The sequence below is a fragment of the Quercus robur genome, chromosome 4 (assembly GCF_932294415.1).
Source record: "Quercus robur chromosome 4, dhQueRobu3.1, whole genome shotgun sequence".
Lineage (NCBI taxonomy): Eukaryota > Viridiplantae > Streptophyta > Magnoliopsida > Fagales > Fagaceae > Quercus > Quercus robur.
In genome coordinates, this window is record NC_065537.1 from 51127040 (window position 1) to 51147197 (window position 20158).

The 20158-nt window shown below is 35.0% G+C and overlaps 2 pseudogenes; one reads left to right on the forward strand and one right to left on the reverse strand.

Moving 5' to 3' along the window:
- The first annotated feature begins 9039 nt into the window (after positions 1-9039).
- LOC126722134 (pentatricopeptide repeat-containing protein At2g03380, mitochondrial-like) lies at positions 9040-15257 on the forward strand (annotated as a pseudogene).
- Positions 15258-17376: 2119 nt separating this feature from the next.
- On the reverse strand, positions 17377-19956 carry LOC126724478 (putative pentatricopeptide repeat-containing protein At1g69350, mitochondrial; annotated as a pseudogene).
- Between the last annotated feature and the right edge of the window lie 202 nt (positions 19957-20158).

Consider the following 20158-nt stretch of genomic DNA (forward strand, 5'->3'; position numbering starts at 1 on the left):
TAAAATAAAATAAAAAGTGAATGATTAAATTAACAAACTTAATATAGACTTCTAATAAAATGATTAGCTTTATAATTAAAAAGTCTAGTTCGTTTGAAAATAAACTAGAATGCAGGGACATTTGCAAACTAAGAAGCCTATCAACTTTATTAAAATAAAAATATTTTTTTTAAGATTAATAAAATTGTCAAATGACATTGTTTTCACATTTTATAGAATTTAAACCCTTGAGTTTCTTTTTGTTTATGTGTCTTTTGGCATGAGAAAATTGCTTGGAGAGGGTTCACTATACTAAGCACTATACTAAGCAATGCTATGGAGTGAGGTAGGGTGCAATGCTATGGAGTAAGGTAAGCCTCATCAAATTTGTCATGCAATTTGCTTTCCTAGTAAATGCAATGCGGTCATATGCTTAGTTATGCTTTTTAGTCTTGTTTTTTAGAATAAATTGTTCACATGTTTATTCATTTTGCACATGCCTGCATGTTCATGCGTTTGCCTTGTCAAATCTTAGGATAGTTTTATGAGTTTATAAAATCACATGCTTATGCATTTTCCCAAGTCATTCACATGGGTAGGTTGTACAAGTTCACATGCTTAATAATGAAACAAATGCCAAAATTTTTAGTTATCCTATAAATCTTGAACCTTGGAATTAATTTCAAAATTCAAAATAAAATGACAAAGCCTTATTATTTAAAAAACTAAAGTCCAGTTCTTTTGTAAACAAACATGTAGTGACATTTGCAAATTAGGAAGCTTACTTTTTGACTCAATTTTCAGTTGAATTTACACAATTTTGTACATTCAAAGTATCCAATGTATTCAATTTTTTTACAAATTCAGAGAATCTGTACATCTTATGTACACAATTTTCCTTTGAATTTTAAAAATTCTATACATTCAACGTATCTACTATATTTAAAATTTTCTTCAAATTTAAACAATCTATAAATTTAATGTACACAATTTTTCGTTGAATTTAAAAAAAAAAAAATTAAATACATTCAACATATCCATAGTATTTAACTCTTTTTTTCAAATCTAGACAATCTGTACATCTAATGTACACAACTTTCCTGCAAATTTAACAATTTTGTACAATCAACGTATATAACATATCTAAATTTCCCCTCAAATCCAAACAATCTATAAATCTAATGTATACAATTTCTATTGATTTTTCACAATTTTTTACATTAAACATATCTAAATTTTTCTACAAATCCAGACAATCTGTACATCTAATGTACACAATTTTCCATTGAATTTTCATGATTTTGTACATTCGACATATTAAACGTATTCAATTTTTTCTACAAATCTAGGTAATCTGTACGTCTAATGTACACAATTTTCCATTGAATTTAATAATTCTGTACATTCAACATATCAAATGTATTTAAGTTTTTCTTTAAATCCAGACAATCTGTACATTTAATGTACACAATTTTCAATACACAATTTTTTGTTGAATTTAACAATATGTACATCTAATCTACACAATATTCAACATATCCAACATATTTAAATTTTTTTTTTCAAAATCTAGACTTTCTGTACATCTAATATACACAATTTTCTGTTGAATTTAACAATTCTATACATTCAACTTGTCCAACGTATTTAAATCTTTTCAAAATTCAGTCAATTTGTACATTTAATGTACACAATTTTTCGTTGAATTCAAAAATTTATGTACGTTTCACGAATCCAACATATTAATTTTTTTTTTTCAAATCCAGACAATTTGTACATCTAATATAAAAATTTTTTGTTGAATTTAACAATTCTGTACATTCAACCTATCCAATGTATTTAAATATTTCTCCAAATCCAAACAATTTGTACATCAAATGAACAAAATTTTTCATTGAATTTTCACGATTTTATACATTCAATGTATTAAACGTATCCAAATTTTTCTACAAATTCAGATAATATGTACATCTAATGTACACAATTTTTCATTGAATTTAACAATTTTGTTCATTCAACGCATCCAACGCATTTAAATTTTTCTTCAAATCCAGATAATCTGTACATCTAATATACATAATTTTCTATTGAATTTTAAAAATTCTTATAATTAACATATCCAACGTATTTAAATTTTTCTTCAGTTCTAGACAATCTATACATATAATGTACACAATTTTCCATTGAATTTAACAATTCTGTACATTCAATGTATCCAATGTATTTAAAATTTTCTTCAAATCCAGACAATTTGTACATCTAATGTACAAACTTTTACATTGAATTAGTTCAAAATAAGTTTTTCATGCACTACAAATCATATAATCCGAGAAACAATTTTATTCAATGTACAACTTGCATCATGGTGATGAACTTAGAAGAGCCTAAAAGCCCCAGTCATTTTGAATCTGCAAGTGCCCAAACCTTTGGAAATTAAAAAAATAGAAAAAGAAAAAAAAGGTGTGTTTTCAACCATCATTTGACTCTTAGAGAAAAAAACAAAAATAGTAAAATAAACCCCATCCAAAAAGGTACTAGAATCTCGTCCATTTTGCAATACAAATTTAGTTTTTCATGAAGCAGATATAAAATGGTGTTATGTCCAGTAAAATCACACGTCATTCTTTATCAAGTTATTTTTTTTTTTTTTTTTTAATTTAGAAGACACTGTAGATTCATGAAAAATTAAATCTTCACTACAATGAATTGAAAATAAAGGACCAATTAAAAGAAAAATAACTTTCTTATAATAAAATGGACCAAGTTTAGAAAAAAATAAATAAAAAAGGAAAAAGAAAAAAAAAAAGAAAAAAGAAGAAGGCCTTTATTAGTTTTTCCTTCAATTCAAAACTCAATATGGCCAAACAGTTTATCTATACTATAATCCCAACACCTACTTAGGCTTGTAAACTAACATAGGTGCAAAAATGCCTAGTAACACAAGTTGCTCTAAGGCCTTTTGTCAAACACCTAGCAAATACAACCAAGAAAGAGAACTTGGTTACTCTATAGGTGCTGTAATAAAAGGACGCATAATTTCTAGTAACTAAAAAATATTTAGAATATTGGAATCTACAAATTAGAAACATATTGATTCCTCCTATTTGCTATTAGCCCTTCATGGTGCTACCTCAATACACAAAAAAGATACGGAAATTCCATTGATCTGAATCAAAAAAAGAAAAAAAAAAAAACAGAGATAGTTAAGGACCATTATTTCATTTAATTATGGCTTCAAAAAGACTTACATGGTTATATAACATTGGTTGTGAACAAGAGGAAAATCTAACCAATATAATACTGTCTTCTTATGCTTTGTTTCTGCTTCTCTATTTCATCAGTAGACTTAATCTCTATTTCAAGTAATTCAATAGAATAGATAAGAGGGAAAACAAAACCTGAAAATTAAAGTGACATGATTAAGTTTAAAAGATCACGAACCATTAGAACTCAGGTAGAATTTCATCTTGTAGTGTTTGCCCTCATGTCAACAAATAGAGTGGAAAAGGGTTATGAATTGAAATTCCTAAAGTGACTACAACCCATAATTGAAGAGGAATTAATACCTTTGCTTTGATGAAATTTAAGTCTCTACATTGTGAAAAATTCTACTTCACCTCTGCAGAGAAATTGAATGATTTAATCCAAAAGAGATGAATTCAAAAAAAAAAAAAAAATTGTTCTTTTGAATCAAAGTAGTGTAAGTCTCATTTACAACTCTAATATGAGCCTAATTGACAACTATAATCAAATACATTCAAGGCAATTTATCAAATGACAAAACACCCAACTATTAACTTTTTAATTAGCACACATTGTTGCTTTCAACAATATAAATATAAATTTTAATCAGGAGCCAAGCTAGTTAGTGAAATTAAATCTTCAAATTGCTTCAAAAACAAATCATGAACTTATGGAAATTATTCTATATAAAAAGAATGCAAATTAAAAATTTTCAAAACTATGGTGCTTAGTAGCTTCTCTTCAAACTTGTTTGGGCCAAAAATCTTCAGTTGGGCTTCAGCATTTTCTGATGAAAATCTATTTCGTTCATCAAAAATTTCTCCTAATGAAATGTGCTGGTATCAAACCAAAGTATTTCAAAGATGTTAATAGTATCATAAGAAGTGAAATAGATTAAATACCCAAATCAATAATGCCCAAATTTTAAAAATTAAAAACAGAACGTTATAGGTAACAATTTCGACAATCTGACCATGTGTGAAGACTCTGATTTTTCTTTCTCTTCTTTATAGTCTCAAATCTCTACATCGTTACTCTAAAAGTCAAAATTTTTTCCTATTTGATACTAAAACGATTTTTATCATCAACTGTGGTTCTACCTTTCAACAGCAACTGCCAAAAAAAAAAAAAAAAGGGAAGAAAAGAAAAACCAAATAGAATTCAGAGAATGAATATGATATTGATATAAGAAGAAAGAATAGAACAATGGTGTAAGGGCCGAAAAATCTCGCAGCCTAGGCTCACTTAGAATAGTGGGTTTGTACAATTCAACTATGGCCCAAATCAATAGATTTGTAAGAGGGAATCAAACAACAACAGAGCGCCTTGCCCGAGGATGGAATTAAGAAAGAAAGACGTAATATTATAGAATATGTGAGCAAATGTCTAAGTACAAGATTGCCCAAGGAAGCCAATGATACACAGAAAAATACATTGCTCACTCTTTTCTCCCAATGTTCTTCTTGTTACTCCTAGGGCTGTTAGATGTGTTTTCTTGGGATATCCTTTTGGGGTTAAAGGTTATAAAGTCCTTGATTTAGCCACTAATCGGGTGTTCCTCTCTAGAGATGTGGTTTTTCATGAACATTCCTTTCCTTTTGCCTCTACTTCAACTAATATTGCAGATCCTTTTGTTCCTGCTGTTGTTGAAGGTTCCTGCCCTGCTGATGTTGATGGTTTTGTTACTCCCATTAGCATACCTGATCTTGCTTCCTTAGATTTTGATGTTGTCTCACCTCCTTCTACTATTGTTCAGCCTCTCTCTAGTGTTTTACCTTCTAATGATACTTCTTCTAGTCCTTTTCAGCTGCCTAATTCTGCTCAGGTGCCACATTCCTCTACACCAGTTGCTTTGGTTCCTCCTGTACCTCTTAGGAAGTCATCTAGAGACATCAGACCTCCTGCCTACCTGCAAGACTATGCTTGTACTGCTGTTGCAGCTGGTGCTCCTTATGATCTTGCTCAGTGCCTTACTTATTCCCATTTGGAACCTTGCTATCACTCTTACTTGCTGGCAGTCAGTTCTAGCCCCAAAGAACCTCACAGCTTTTCCCAAGCAGTTCAGGACCCACTTTGGAGGGCTGCCATGGACAAAGAAATCCAAGCCCTTGAGTTGAATCATACATGGGATATGACTCCTTTACCTCATGGTAAGTCTCCCATTGGATGCAAATGGGTCTACAAAGTAAAGCTTAATCCTGATGGTAGTGTTGAGAGGCTTAAAGCCAGACTGGTTGCCAAGGGTTATACCCAAAGGGAAGGCCTTGATTTCCTTGAAACCTTCTCTCCTGTTGCTAAAACCGTTTCAGTGAGGGTCTTGCTTGCTCTTGCTGCTGTTAGGCAGTGGCCTTTGCACCAATTGGACATCAACAATGCATTTTTGCATGGAGATTTAGATGAAGAGGTCTATATGTCCTTGCCCCCTGGTTTTCACAGTAAGGGGGAGTGTGGTTCAGCCTCTTCCACTACTCCTAGGGTGTGTAAATTGGTTAAGTCCATTTATGGTTTAAGACAAGCCTCAAGGCAGTGGTACACCAAGCTATCAGCAACTATAAAGGAGCTTGGTTTTGCTCAATCTCAGGCTGATCACTCCTTATTTGTGCACAGCAAAGGGTCTTTGTTCACTGCTCTACTGGTTTATGTTGATGATATGGTAATTACTGGCAATGATCATGCTTGTGTTGCTTCTCTCAAGTCTGTTTTAGATCAGAAGTTTGGTATTAAGGATTTGGGGTCACTCAAGTATTTCTTGGGTTTAGAAATTGCAAGAAACAAGAGTGGAATCAGCTTATCTCAAAGGAAGTATGCTTTGGAAGTTCTTGAGGAAATGGGTATGACAGGCTGTAAACCAGTCCAAACTCCAATGGAACAACAACTCAAGTTGTCTAAAGACAGTGGAGACTTACTTACCAACTCAAGACAATATAGAAGGCTCATTGGGAAACTTATGTACTTGACTCTAAGTAGGCCAGACATCACATATGCAGTGCATAGACTTAGCCAGTTCTTGGCACAACCTAGAGCACCACATATGAAAGCAGCCACTAGGATTCTTCAATACATTAAAGGAACACCTGGTCAAGGTGTTTTCTTCCCCACTAATTCTGATCTGCACCTCAAAGCATACTGTGATGCAGATTGGGCAGGCTGCCCTGACACAAGGAAGTCCTTAACAGGCTATTGTGTGTTTTTTGGTGATGCACTAGTATCTTGGAGGTCTAAGAAGCAAAGCATTGTGTCTAGGTCTAGTGCAGAGGCAGAATATAGGTCTATGGCCACTACTACCTGTGAATTAACTTGGATTTTGCATTTACTACAGGATTTACATGTCAAACATGATCAGCCTGCATTAATGTACTGTGATAACCAGGCAGCACTTCATATAGCTGCCAATCCAGTATTCCATGAGAGGTCAAAGCATATAGAGGCGGATTGTCATGTTGTGAGGAACAAGATTCTTGAATGTGCACTTAAAACTTTCTATGTCTCAACAAAGGATCAGTTGGCAGATGTGTTCACCAAAGCATTAGGAGTGGAAAGTTTTTCCAAACTGATCAGAAGGCTAGGTGTGATCAATATTTTTGCTTCTACAGTGACTTATCCTCATACAGGTTTGGAAGAGCAAAAGGCAAGAGCTGTGCTCTTGAGGGGGAGTATTAAGAGTCCAAGTAAAATCCCACAGCATGTAGCAGCTACTGATGTGAGATGCATCAGCCAAGCTACAAGGGTAGCAGGCAGTGCAGCTGTTGCTAATGACAAGTGTGTTGTTCAAGCCACGAAGGCAGTTGTTGCTGATAAGGAGTGCATCTCTCAGAGCACAAGGATTGCATCAAATGGCTTGATGAGCACAGAAGTATTGGAAATGCTTGAAGCTATGCCAGATCACGATTTCTTCATCTAATAGCATTAAAGCAGTTAGTTCCGCAAATCCAGGAGTCCTTTGCTCCTGGATTGCCACGTGTACAGATTCTAGAAGATTTCAAGTAACAGAATTTGGCGCCAATTGTAGGGTGGTTATGTTTACTGTGTATATAAAAACAGAGTATAGTGATGTATTATTCATTCATTCCATTTCTTGTAATTTTCTTCTCCATCAATGAAATGCTCTCAATTCTATTTAGATTCTCTAGTTTTTACAATTTGTAAGAGAGGGAATCAAACAACAACAGAGGGCCTTGCCCGAGGATGGAATTAAGGAAGAAAGACGTAATATTATAGAATATGTGAGCAAATGTCTAAGTACAAGATTGCCCAAGGAAGCCAATGATACACAGAAAAATACATTGCTCACTCTTTTCTCCCAATGTTCTTCTTGTTACTCCTTTTCTTTTTTTTTTCTTTTTTTTTTTTAATTTATTTGTGTCTCCATCTTTTTCTTATATACTCCCTCCACTTCACATCCTAACACCCCATCTTTACCTAACAAATTTCTCCTAGTGACACCTGTCCTTTTAAACATCTAAGGCAAGTGGTAAAAGGATTTGCTTAGCTGTGAAATACATTGTTCAGGTCACTTCCTCATCAATTCAGCTGATAAAACTGTTGCCCACCATTTAATGCAGAGGTAACAGGCTACTTCTTGCTGGAAACTTCCCCTACTCCTCATGATTCTCTTTCTTCAGCCAATCCTTCCCACCTAAAGCTCCTAAGAACCTTTTACCTCTTCTCCTCTTATCCTCAGGTAACCTCCCTCTTCGGACATGTAATATTCGCATCCAATTAAAAAATATTGAGTGGTGTAACATTACTTGTAGAGTTGGGTTCAAGTTACACCTGATGTAACTTTAAACAATATTACACCACTCAATATTTTTTAATTGGATGCGAATATTGACAAATCCATAGTTAGATTACATTTTCTTCATATATTCTCCATGCTTACAAAATTTCAAGGTGATCAAAGATTAATAGCCATGTTATCAATCAATTGTTAAAATTCAAGTTTTTGTAATTTAAAATAATGCATAAAAGATGAATTTATGGATCAAATGGTAAATAACACCTAATTAATATGAAAAATGGCATGCATGTTAAGAACATACAGAACATGTAATTCAACGGTTAGATTTTCAAAAGATTACTTCAATAATAAGTTATTGGATGGTGTAACATTGCTTAAAATTACATCAAGTGTAACTTGAACCCAACTCTCTCTCTCTCTCTCTCTCTATATATATATATATAAAGAGTCCTATGTACAAAGTTGAGCCAGCTTTTTAATAGTGGGTCCATTGAAAACTAAATGATAACAAAATACACCTTTTTTTTTTTGATAAGCTGCAATTGTATTAAATTATGTATTGCTATGTTTAAAGTATTTTGATCAACTTCTCTCTCTCTCTTTGACTCCTCGTAGTTTTGGAAAGTAGAAGCTCTTAACTTGTGTTTGTCTTCAATCACAAGTTTCAAACCTCTCTGATCCTTTCATAATCTTAGTAGGGAACTTTTTATCTATCTTATATCTTAATCACTCATTCGGTTTTCTTCACCTTTCATAAACTCTCTTTTCTCTATTCTCCCTGTCTTTCTTTTCCAACTTTAAATATCAAAATGGATTCGTCTATGGAGGAATTCTGGAAGAAATTTAGTCTCTCTGAGGAGAAAAAAGGTGTTTTATCTGTTGATTACCAGGATGTAGAGTGATCAAAGGAGCACGCTCAATTTAGCCTTTTGTTTCGGTTGTAGACCAACAAAGAGTTCAATAAGGAGGCTTTCAAATCCACTCTTTAGCAATTGTGGAAAGGATCTCACCGTATAACTATCAAAGAAGTGGGGAACAACTTATTCCTGGCTGTTTTTGTCACGGAGGAGCACATGATGGATATTTTGGATAGAAGCCCGTGGTCTTTTGATAAGAGGCTGGTGTTATCAAAGCGATTAGAAGGTGACCTCAGTCTAGGTAATGTTAAATTTCAACAATCCCCTTTTTGGATTAGAGTGTTCAATATCCCTAATAAAAGTATGAATACGACGGTTGGTAATCACATTGCAAAGGAGATTGACACCCCACTGTTGATTGATGCTCCAGGGAGTGGATTAGCTTGGGGTCCATTCCTACGCATGAGGGTGGATATTGACATCTCTAAACCTCTAATGAGAGGGAAGATGGTTCATATTGAAGATATGGAAGATGGGTGGTTCCATTTTAAGTATGAGAGACTTCCTATCTTTTGTTACCGTTGTAGAATTTTAGGTCATCAAGAGAGGGAATGCCCAAGCACCAGGAGAGGATGTATTTCAGCTGATGAGGAGGATTTGCAATATGGGCCTTGGCTTCGTGTAGTAGGCCCAAAAGCTGTTAAGAGTAAAACCTCATTTAGCCAACCCAATACCGACGAAGCTAGTGATGAAGAAAACCTGGAAACAGAGGGGAACGACGGTGACAGAGATCAATCTACAAGCTATCTTCAGGTGCTAAACTTACCGTCGGTTAGAACTGCCAATCCTCAAGCAGCTATGGGCTTGGGATCCTGGCTTGAAAAAAGCAAGCCCAAAAGAATCTATGATTCTCAGGGCAATGTTATTGGGATCGACAGGATGCTCTCTTTTAAGGACAAGGATCTTCATTCGGGCAAACTCAATAAAACTAATTGGATAATGCACGAGTTCTCCTTGGCGAATCAGGAATTTGGAAGAATCAACACAGTCCTGTGTGTCATCTATAAACTAAACAAAGGGTCAGGGTCAGATTGTGAGGAGGCCAACGGAAGAGGTCTCAAAAGAGCTTTTTCTTCTACTTCTGCTGGTGAAGAGTTCTCATGCTTCAATACAAATGTTGCTGCTGTGATTTCACTTGAGCCAGAGCCTGAGCCTGAGCCTATGATGCCTACTGCTGATGATGAAGCGTTTGCTGCATGGGTTTCTGGATGTTTTTCTTCTACTGCCGCTGTAGCTGAAGAGGCCTCAACCTTCAATACAACTGGTGTGATGTCACATGGACAAGAAGATGCCCAAGCCCAAGAACACAAAAAAAGACGATTGGATGCTGATACTTCTACGGATGAAGAGTTTGCTGCATGGATAGCTGATCCCACATTCCCAGATGAACCATTGAGTCAAATATTTTCTGATCTACCACCCCTGGTTGAAGTATTCAGTCAATCCAAATCAGACTCTGTTGCTGATGCTGATTTTGATGCATTAATTACTTCATTAATTTCTGATCTGACACAATCCGATGAAGCATGGAGTAAAATCTTTTGTATATGAGAATTCTTTTTCTTCTCTTTTAGTCTTGCACAGATTTTTTGTTCTTCTCTTTTCAGTTTATAGTTAGCATGTCTATAGTTAGAACTCTGGCAAATGGGTTGTTGGCAATGTAGCTTAAGAATTGAAGGATTGTACAAAAACTAGTTTTGATGGTGAAGGAGCTATTTGTCAACTCAAAGTTATAAACTTCTTTTGCTTTCTTCTCTTATTTGCAATCTTTATGTTTTGACATATAAATGTGTTGTGTAGGTTTAGATATAGTGTGACTCTATTATTTCTTGGTTTCATTTATCACATTTTTGTTCATTCTCTCTCCCTCTTAGCAATACTTGATGCTATTGGTTAGGTTTTTTTTTTTTTTTTTTTTTTTTTCAATGATTGATTTTAAGGTGCAATTCCAATTACCCTTGTAACTAAAGATGATTTCTGGTCACTCTAAGCACCTTGGAAATTGAATGAATACATATGAAAGCTTGAAATTTAAACATTTTATGATTACATAATTATCTTGTTTGTGCTGCAATTTCTCATTGTTGGTGAAATCTCCATGTTTGACTTAAAAAAAGAAACATTATAAAATAAATTTAGAGAATTTCTAAAATATGATGCTTTATTATCTGTAAATATTTTCTCTTTTGGGAATTAGTTTAAAATCTACTCATAGTTTCATTGCCTAATAGTAGCTAGAAGAAGTTTCATAGCAAGGGTATTATTCTAGAACTGTTTATGAGGGTTGCTCATAATTGTTTCAACATTATCATCATCATAGCCTCATATTATGTGGCATTGTGAGTATTCTAGGGAATTATGGTATATGGGTTTGTGCCTATTTGGCATGCAATGGGTTATGCCTCGCCGTGAGTGGACTTGCTGGCTGGTTGGACAGGTCGGTGTGGTAAGTTCACGAGACGCAATTGCTGGAAGGCCATTCCTTCGTGCCTTATGTGGATCATTTGGTGTGAATGGAACAATCGGGCTTTTGAAGGAATTAGAACAGAACGCAGAACAATGGAGCTCAAGATGATTATTTTAAGATCTTTGTTTTGACTGGATGGCTGAAACATCTATGTACTTGAGATCCAGTTTTTTCAATTTTCTAGACTCTTGTAACATGTCATAATTTTGCAGTTCCAGTACGTAGCTTGTGTACAGGAGGTGCATTTATTCATTCTAATTAATTTTCTTATTTACCTATAAAAAAAATTAAAAAAAAATTTTGGAATCTCCTCCCCTTTTTGTCTTTGTGTGTGCACGATGATAAAAATTATTTATGGTCTTTATAGTATCCGATGCTCTCTCACTCTTTTCTTCCTCAACTTCAGTCTTGATGTTTATGAGAATCCTCAACTTCCGCTGCTCTTTTTCTTATGCTACATGAACAATCATGGATTTTCAAACCTGTCATTTATTTGGCTAGTATTCCTATCACCCTCTTTGTATTGATGTTGTTCCCCTTTCTTGTTGCCATGGCAATTTCAACTTACAGACCTAGCATCTTCTATAGGAAAATGAAGCGTTAGTTTTAACATATTCATCATTTGCGTTTTACTTATATGATGTACTAGTTTCTTGTTAATAATTGGCATATATCAGCCAAACATGAAGATTTTTCTTTCTTTATACTTTTTCTCAGTTATCCAAATAATGGGACATCCTTTTCTTTGTTGAGATGTCTCTCAGCCTTCATTAGATAATCCCCACAATCACAAGACCCAATGAAATGTTGAGACTCAAGACAGTAAAAATCAGCTTAAACATCAAGAAAGTGCTGCTCAAAGTATTCTTTGTAAACAAAAGAACCTAAATCCGTTAGCATCTTTATAATATTCCTTTCTTGATGAACAAATTCAAGTTTATCCTGAAGCCTAGTATGGGGAATGACAATATCTCTCCAGAACCCAAGCTCACGAATGGGAGTTTTGTGGGTGCTTGGGATGAAAGTTTTTTCCATGTACATCATTACATCTCGGATTGTTTCCAATGCCATTAGGTTAGTTGCTCATTTAAGACTTGCAAGCAAAAAATTAAGTTACTTCCATTCCTAAATGCCTTTTGATTGGATTTGTGGAAGAAAATAATTCATACTTTATCCTCTCTTTTTTTATTTGGTGTCTTTTTCCCAAAAATGATCATTCTGTTCTGTAGGATAACCTGCTCTGTTATTATGTACTGAAGAATTTCACACTTTATGCAATTGAGTAGAGATGTTAGTCTTTTCTGTGGTATTTGATGCCCTTATTTTGTAGATATTAGAATAAATTTCTATACCAGAAAACAAAGGTTCTAACAATATTTGCAACCATGAACAATTCTTCTATCCCTTTGAAGACTATAGCTTTGTAACCATTTCTGTGAATAAATTAATAGGATTATCTCCAATTTTGTTTTGAAGAAGAATTTTTGAGGGTTCTTTGCCACCCTCTTACTAATTTCACATTGAGTTGCTGATTTATAGAAATACAATATTAAAAAAAAAATTGTAATTACAAAATACTATCACCTTGAAAATTCACCTTATTATTGGAATGCTTTGTAGTTGTAGTTGTAGATAAAAGTAAGCAATGTTTATGAGCAAATAGTTATGCTTTTATATCCTATTCCAACAATATACATGTCTTTAACTGTCTTATACATAAAAATACTGCAGAGAAGAGGTCACTTTTGTCATTTCCTTTCCCTTTTTGTTAATTTTGCACCTGTTGTAACCAGTGATTAAGTTAAAATATCAATTACATGCTAAGCAAAAAGAAAATATCTAGTACATATCAGCTAAAGGTTTGTGTTCATATCAGTTGAAGTTATGCTGACCAGCAATATTTTTTGAATGATTTGAATGAGGACATTATTAGGTTCTTTACCTGTTTGAGAAAATGCCTCAGAGAGTGTGATAATGTTGTGTTTTCGATTGTGTTAAAGGCGTGTTGTGAATTGAGGAATATTAATGAGGGGAGGAAGGTACATTGCAAGATTGTTAAGGTTGGGAGCCCTGATAGTATCGTGTTGATGGCTTTTGTGGATATGTATGCGAAATGTGGAGAGGTTGGAAGTTATTGCGAGGTGTTTGATGAAATTCTTGATAGAAATGCAGTTTCTTGGATGTTGATGATTGTGGGGTATGTGCAGAATGATTGTTAGGAAGAAGGGTTGGTCTTGTTTAATAGAATGAGAAAATGGTTAGTTGAAGGAAATGAGTTTACCGTAGGGAGCTTAGTCACTGCGTGTACAAAGTTAAGAGCTTTGCATCAAGGGAAGTGGGTTCATGGGTATGTGATTAAAAACAGTATTGAATTTAATTCTTTCTTGGTGACTGCACTTCTAGACATGTATGTTAAGTGAGGGGATGTTAGAGATGCTCGTTCTGTCTTTGGCGAGCTTTCTGTTATTGATCTTGTTTCATGGACAGCTATGATTGTCGGGTACACATAGTGTGGTCATCCCAGTGAGGCATTAAAGTTGTTTATGGATGAGGAGTGGGTTGATATATTACCGAATTCGGTTACAGCTTCAAGTGTGCTTTCAGCATGTGGGCAGCTAGGCAATTTGGATTTGGTAAGGTCAGTTCATGATCTTGGGATTAAGCTTGGGTTAGGTGATCCTACAGTGAGAAATACTCTTACAGATATGTATGCAAAATGCCATGCTGTCAGAAATGCTCATTATATATTTGAAGCAGTTATGGTCAAGGATGTGATTACTTGGAACTCAATTATTTCAGGGTATTCCCAAGTTGGTTCTGCATATGAAGCTCATGAACTCTTTCATCAAATGAGATCAAATTCTATCTCACCTGATGCGGTCACACTTTTTAGTGTTCTCTCAGCTTGTGCTTCCCTTAGTGCTCTTGGAATTGGTTCTTCACTTCATGCTTTCTCCATAAAGGGGGGCTTACAATCATCTAGTGTCTATGTGGGCACTGCACTTCTAAACTTCTATGCCAAGTGTGGGGATGTGAAGTCTGTTCGTATAGTCTTTGATGGGATGGTAGAGAAGAACAGTGCAACATGGAGTGCAATGATTGGTGGTTATGGAATGCAGGGGGATGGTAGTGGGTCCCTTGCACTTATCAGTGATATGTTGAAAGAAAATTTAGAGCTGAATGAAGTGATCTTTACATCTATATTATCAGCCTGTAGCCAATGGGAAGGGCCAGAGGTGTTTCAATTTGATGTACCGGGACTATAATTTTGTTCCTTCCATGAAGCATTATGCATGTATAGTAGATCTATTAGCTCATGCTGGCAGACTTGAAGAAGCCTTGGATTTTATTGAGAATATGCCAATTCAACCATAAGTTAGTTTGTTTGGATCTTTTCTCCATGGAAGGTTTGATCTTGGAGAAGTGGCAATCCGCAAAATGCTATTACATCCTAATGAAGCTTGTTACTATGCACTCATGTGTAACTTGTATGCTTCAGATGGAAGATGGAGTCAGGTTAATCAGGTGAGGGAGCAAATGAAGCAAAGAGGATTGAGGAAGTCCCCTGGGCGTAGCCAAGTGGAGATGGATATCAGTGATGATATCTCACTTCCCAAAGTTGCATTGCTCTGGTAGTTATATTCTTCATCATAAATACGCAACATAAGATGATAAGGAGTTTTCCAAACTACGAGGCTCATTGTCACCAACTTGAATGCAATTTTGTGGGGTGGTAAAGGTTTAGTACTTTCAGAAACTGACATTGGACTGTTGCCAACTTCCCTGCTCCACTATTGTTGAAAAGTATCTTAGGGATGGCTTGGAACAATTATTTTATGATGCTCTAAAATGTACATACTTGATACTACTAACACCATGATGGGTATTAAATTATCAATGAAATTATTTATTAAAATTGTAATGATTGTAGGCTTTATATAAATATATATATATATATTTTTTTTTTTTTTTAATTCTAATATATATATATATATATATATATTTAATTCTAATTTATAGATAATATGAGTAGATTTAGGACCTTGATGGGATGGTAAGTGTCCTCCTAAGCGATATGTGGTGTAAAAACAACTACCTTTGAGAATTAGCTTCTTCATAAATGGGGATGAAGCTGCCTACCAACTACCTTTCTTAGACCCCATAAAAGCAGGAGTTTCACGCACATTTTCTTAAGGTAACAAGGGTATCTTCTCTTGTAGGTGAGACCATTTTCCAGGACACATGGAAGCACTTCTACATACACGTGCCAAGTCTACCTGCAAAGTCCTCTGGGGCTGGCTGTGATGGCCCGGTGGGAGAAGTTGGGCCCGGGACCTCTGCTTTATGAGTTGACTATGTGTCAAATTCTTGTTGTGAAGATTTTTCTTGGTTTTTGCAACCTCAACATATAATAACCCTGGATATAACTTTCTGAAAGTCTTATGCTTTTACAATAAATGCATAAGACCACCTAGCATGACTATGAAGAATGATATGTTTACTTCACAGTACATCCATGGAGTATATTAATTTGTTTAGAGGTGATAGTCAAGCCTTCAATGTCAGTGGTGACTTCAACGCGATATTGTGAGCCATTGTTCAAGAAGGGTAACACAGAATTGGCATTAGATGGTGGTAAGAGTTGACGGAAACTATCTATTTATGTGGAAACCTTTGTTTATTGAATAAGACTAGGCACAAACATTTTCCCTTTTTTTTTTTTATGAAATGTTCTAGGCATATTTTATCCCATATAATGATTAATTTAGGACTTTGTAAACTGTATCTATTCGCTAATCCATGTTGCACATTAAATATATTTCTTGTCAACTTGTTTTCTCATTGAAAACGATTAAATTAGTAGGAAATTTATTTACATCGTATAGGATGTCTAGAAGAGTGCTCACTGACTTGTTAGCAACTGTCAAAATTGTTGTGATTAAGTGGTTTTGTCCTATTTTCTCAATAATGAAAATTTGCAATGTCTATGTACACAAATAATTTCACAAAAAAAATGACATTGCCTAGGTGGCATGCTATTAATGGTAGGTAAGTGATGAGCCTAGATGAAAATCAATAAAAGCTTACCAACTCAATTGTCATGAAAAAAGTAGTAAAAATTGTTGGGCCTGTAGCATTGCGTAGAAAATTTGGATTCGATTCCCCCTCCTCTCCCAATTATAAAAACATTTAAAAAAATCATTAGGAACTCCTAAACAAAAACAGAAAGTAAGGGTCCGTTTGGATTGAACTTATTGTTGCTGAAACTGAAAACTAAAAACTGAAAACTGAAAACACTGTAGCAAAATTATTTTTAAATGTGTGAATAGTATCGTGGGACCCATTTTTAATATTTTTTAACCCGTAAACAGTGCCAAACAGTGTATGAACAGTGTTTAATAGTGTGTGAATAGTACTCTTGTCCCCCTAAAGCAGAAACGGTGCAGAAAAAAAAAATGTAAAACGCAACCCACTTTCAGCTACTTTCAGCCCAAAACAAACGCTCACTAAGAGAATCAATATTTGTCGGACAATCTTATCAAGTTTTACCCAGCAAGTAGAATTATTGGCTTCCTAAACATTATGCATGCGGAGGGATACTTAGGAAAAAATAACACATTATAGATTTTGACTCTGGTACAATTTAAATAGTGAAAAATGTATATTCATATATGTTAGAATGATGTTAATATCAATCTTTTTCCTAAAACTATAAATTTGTATCATATGTAAAAGCATGAACTCTTTGAGACAAAAATTGTTTCACAAAACTTGAAAAAATTGAGAAGCATGGAAAAAAAAGGGTTAGGAGAGCAAAAGAAAGGCAAAGGAAAAGTTAAATTCATTCTTCTTTGGAGGAATTGGTGAGAAAGGAACATGTTTTATATATTCCGAAATACTTAAACAATTGAAACACTGTTTCTCTCTTCCTTTCATTCCCTCCCAAATTCGGAGTAAGCAAAATGTATACAATGCACTATACATAACACTAGCCTGTTTAATGCTTGATTTGTAAAAGATCAACCATGTTACATGAAAAAATGAAAGCAAATCAAGTTTTGTGAGATTATCTCTCTGCCTTTGACTTGCACAATGTCGATGAAAGAATGACTTTCTACAAACATTAGCGTTCTTTAAAATCTACAGTGTTGTTCCTGGAGTGATATTGATTTATTCCAAATTCAATTGCTAACTTCTCACTGTGAACTTGCAAAAAATACCTTGGAGAAAGATTAGATATTGACCTTATCTATATTCTGCATCACATCCTTGTTCAATAGCCACAATTGGAAAATTATCCAAAATCCTGTATATTTCATTGGTTTGCAAATGATAAGTGTCCCCAGCTCCAAACCTGTAGACTCTCTTATCAAGTTCAATTGTACTCCACCCAGGAACCTTTGTTAGACCTTTCATCATTGACCTCACCTTCCCAAATTCATCCCAGTCTCCCCCTTCTCCATATATATTAGATAATAAGGTGTAGTATCCAGTATCATCTGTACAAATATCTACAAGATCACTTTCTATGCTTTTAATCATGTCCATTCTCCTGTAGATTCGACACCCATTTAGCAGAGCACTCCAGATGCTAGCATCCACATGAAATGGCATTGATCTGATAATTTCATATGCACCACTGAGATCGCCGGCTCGGCTCAGAAGGTCAACTACACTAGCAAAATGTTCTGTATTAGGCTTGATGCCAAAATCCCTCATTGAGCTAAAATATAACTTACCTTCTTCCACAGATCCTACATGACTACAAGCTGATAGTATATTCATGAAGGTGACTTCATTTGGTTTTATTCTTGAATCTACCATCTGATTGAAGAGTGAGATGGCAGCATTGATCTGACCATGTATTCCATAGCCAGCAATCATGGCACTCCATGAAACCACGCTTCGCTCTAAGATGCTATCAAAAACTCCTTGGGCTGCTTGAAGATCTCCACACTTGGCATACATGTCAGTTAAAGCTGTATCTACATAAAGATCTTTCTTCAAACCACCAGTTATGAGCTTATGGTGAACCCATTTTTCTTTTTCTAGATGACCCAAATGGGAGCACGCTTGAATTACACTTAAGAAAGTCACTTCATTCATCTCAATTCCATTCATATACATTTGATCAAACAACCTGATTGCCTCTTCTGAATTACCATTCTGAGAAAATCCACAAACCATAGAACTCCAAGTTATCACACTTCTCTATTCAATCCTTTCAAATATCTTGTATCCACAATTCACAAGGCCACATTTTGAGTACATGTCAATTAGTGAATTCTGGACAAACTCATCTAAAATACCCCTTTTGATAACATGACCATGAATCTGATATCCAAGCTGTATTGAACCCACACTTCCACAAGCTGAAAGAGAACTTGTCAGGCCATATGAATCTGGTATCAGTCCCTGTGTCTGCATCTGCACAAATAACACTAATGCCTGCTTCAACAATCCTTTCCGAGCATAAAGAGATATTAGCATGTTCCATGAGACAATATTTCTCTCCCCAATTACACGAAGAACCTCCTCACAATAATTTAGTTTTCCACATTCAGCATATAATTCTATTAATGCTGGCCCAACAAAATCAAGGTCAGCATCTAACGCTTTTCTGGTTACAAAACAATGAACCGACTTCCCTTCTCTAAGCAAACCTAACCTAGCACAAGAACATATGACAACCATCATGGTTACAGAATTGGGTTCCACTTTAGACTCTTGCATCTCAAGAAAAACACCTATTGCTTCTTGGAAGCAACCAATTTGGTTGTAGCATGTAATCATTGCAATCCAAGAAGCAGTATGCCGTTGAGTAACATTTTGAAAGATCTTCTCTGCACTATGTAAATCACCACATTTAGTATACATTACAATTAAAGAATTATCCAAAGACCCTTCATTTTTAATTGTCCTTGTCACAATTTGACCATGAACTAACCTTGCTAGTCTCAGAAAACCTAAGTCACCACAAGCCTCAGCTACACTAAGCATTGTCACCGAATCTGGTTCAACACCTTGACAAATCATCCTATGAAACAAATCCAACCCTTCACTTGCCTCTCCATTCTCAACGTAACACAATATAATTGAACTCCACAAAACCACATCTTTCATTGGCATTCCATCGAATATCTTGTGAGCATTATATAAGCATCCCATTTCACCATACATACTAAGCAATGAAGTTTCAACAATAGCATCAGTATCAAACCCACATTTGATTATCCTCCCATGGACCTTCCCACCAATACCCAGATCACCAAAACCAGAACAAGCTCTCAGAATGTTAGGATATATAAATCCATTGACATGGACTTGATGGTACAACATTTTATGATACAATGAAATGGACTCTTCAAAGAAGTGGTTCCAAACATGACACTTAATAAGTACACCCCACATGAAAGAATCTGGTGAAGGGAAGGTCTCAAAGACAAGTCTTGAAGTTTGGAGGTCACCCATTTGAGAATAAGACTCAACCAATTTGGTGGTGGCAAGTGGGTCTTTATGGAGGCCAGTGACAAAGAGATGGGCATGGAGTTGGGTTAGTGTTCTTAAAGTGGTACAAGACCTGAATAGAGGCATATAGAGTGTCATTATTCTTGTTTCTGAACAGCTTAACAAGGTGTACTGATTTAGTTCTAGAGTCTAGTTGAACTTTAACTCAATGTCAGAGCATGGAAGTGATGGGACAACAAAAAACGGGTTTTAGGGAGATGGGCAGTGCATTGGAGACATAGGAAAAGAAAGAGAGAGAGAGAGAGATGTTGTTAATCCAATCTCTCTATCTTTTGATCGTGT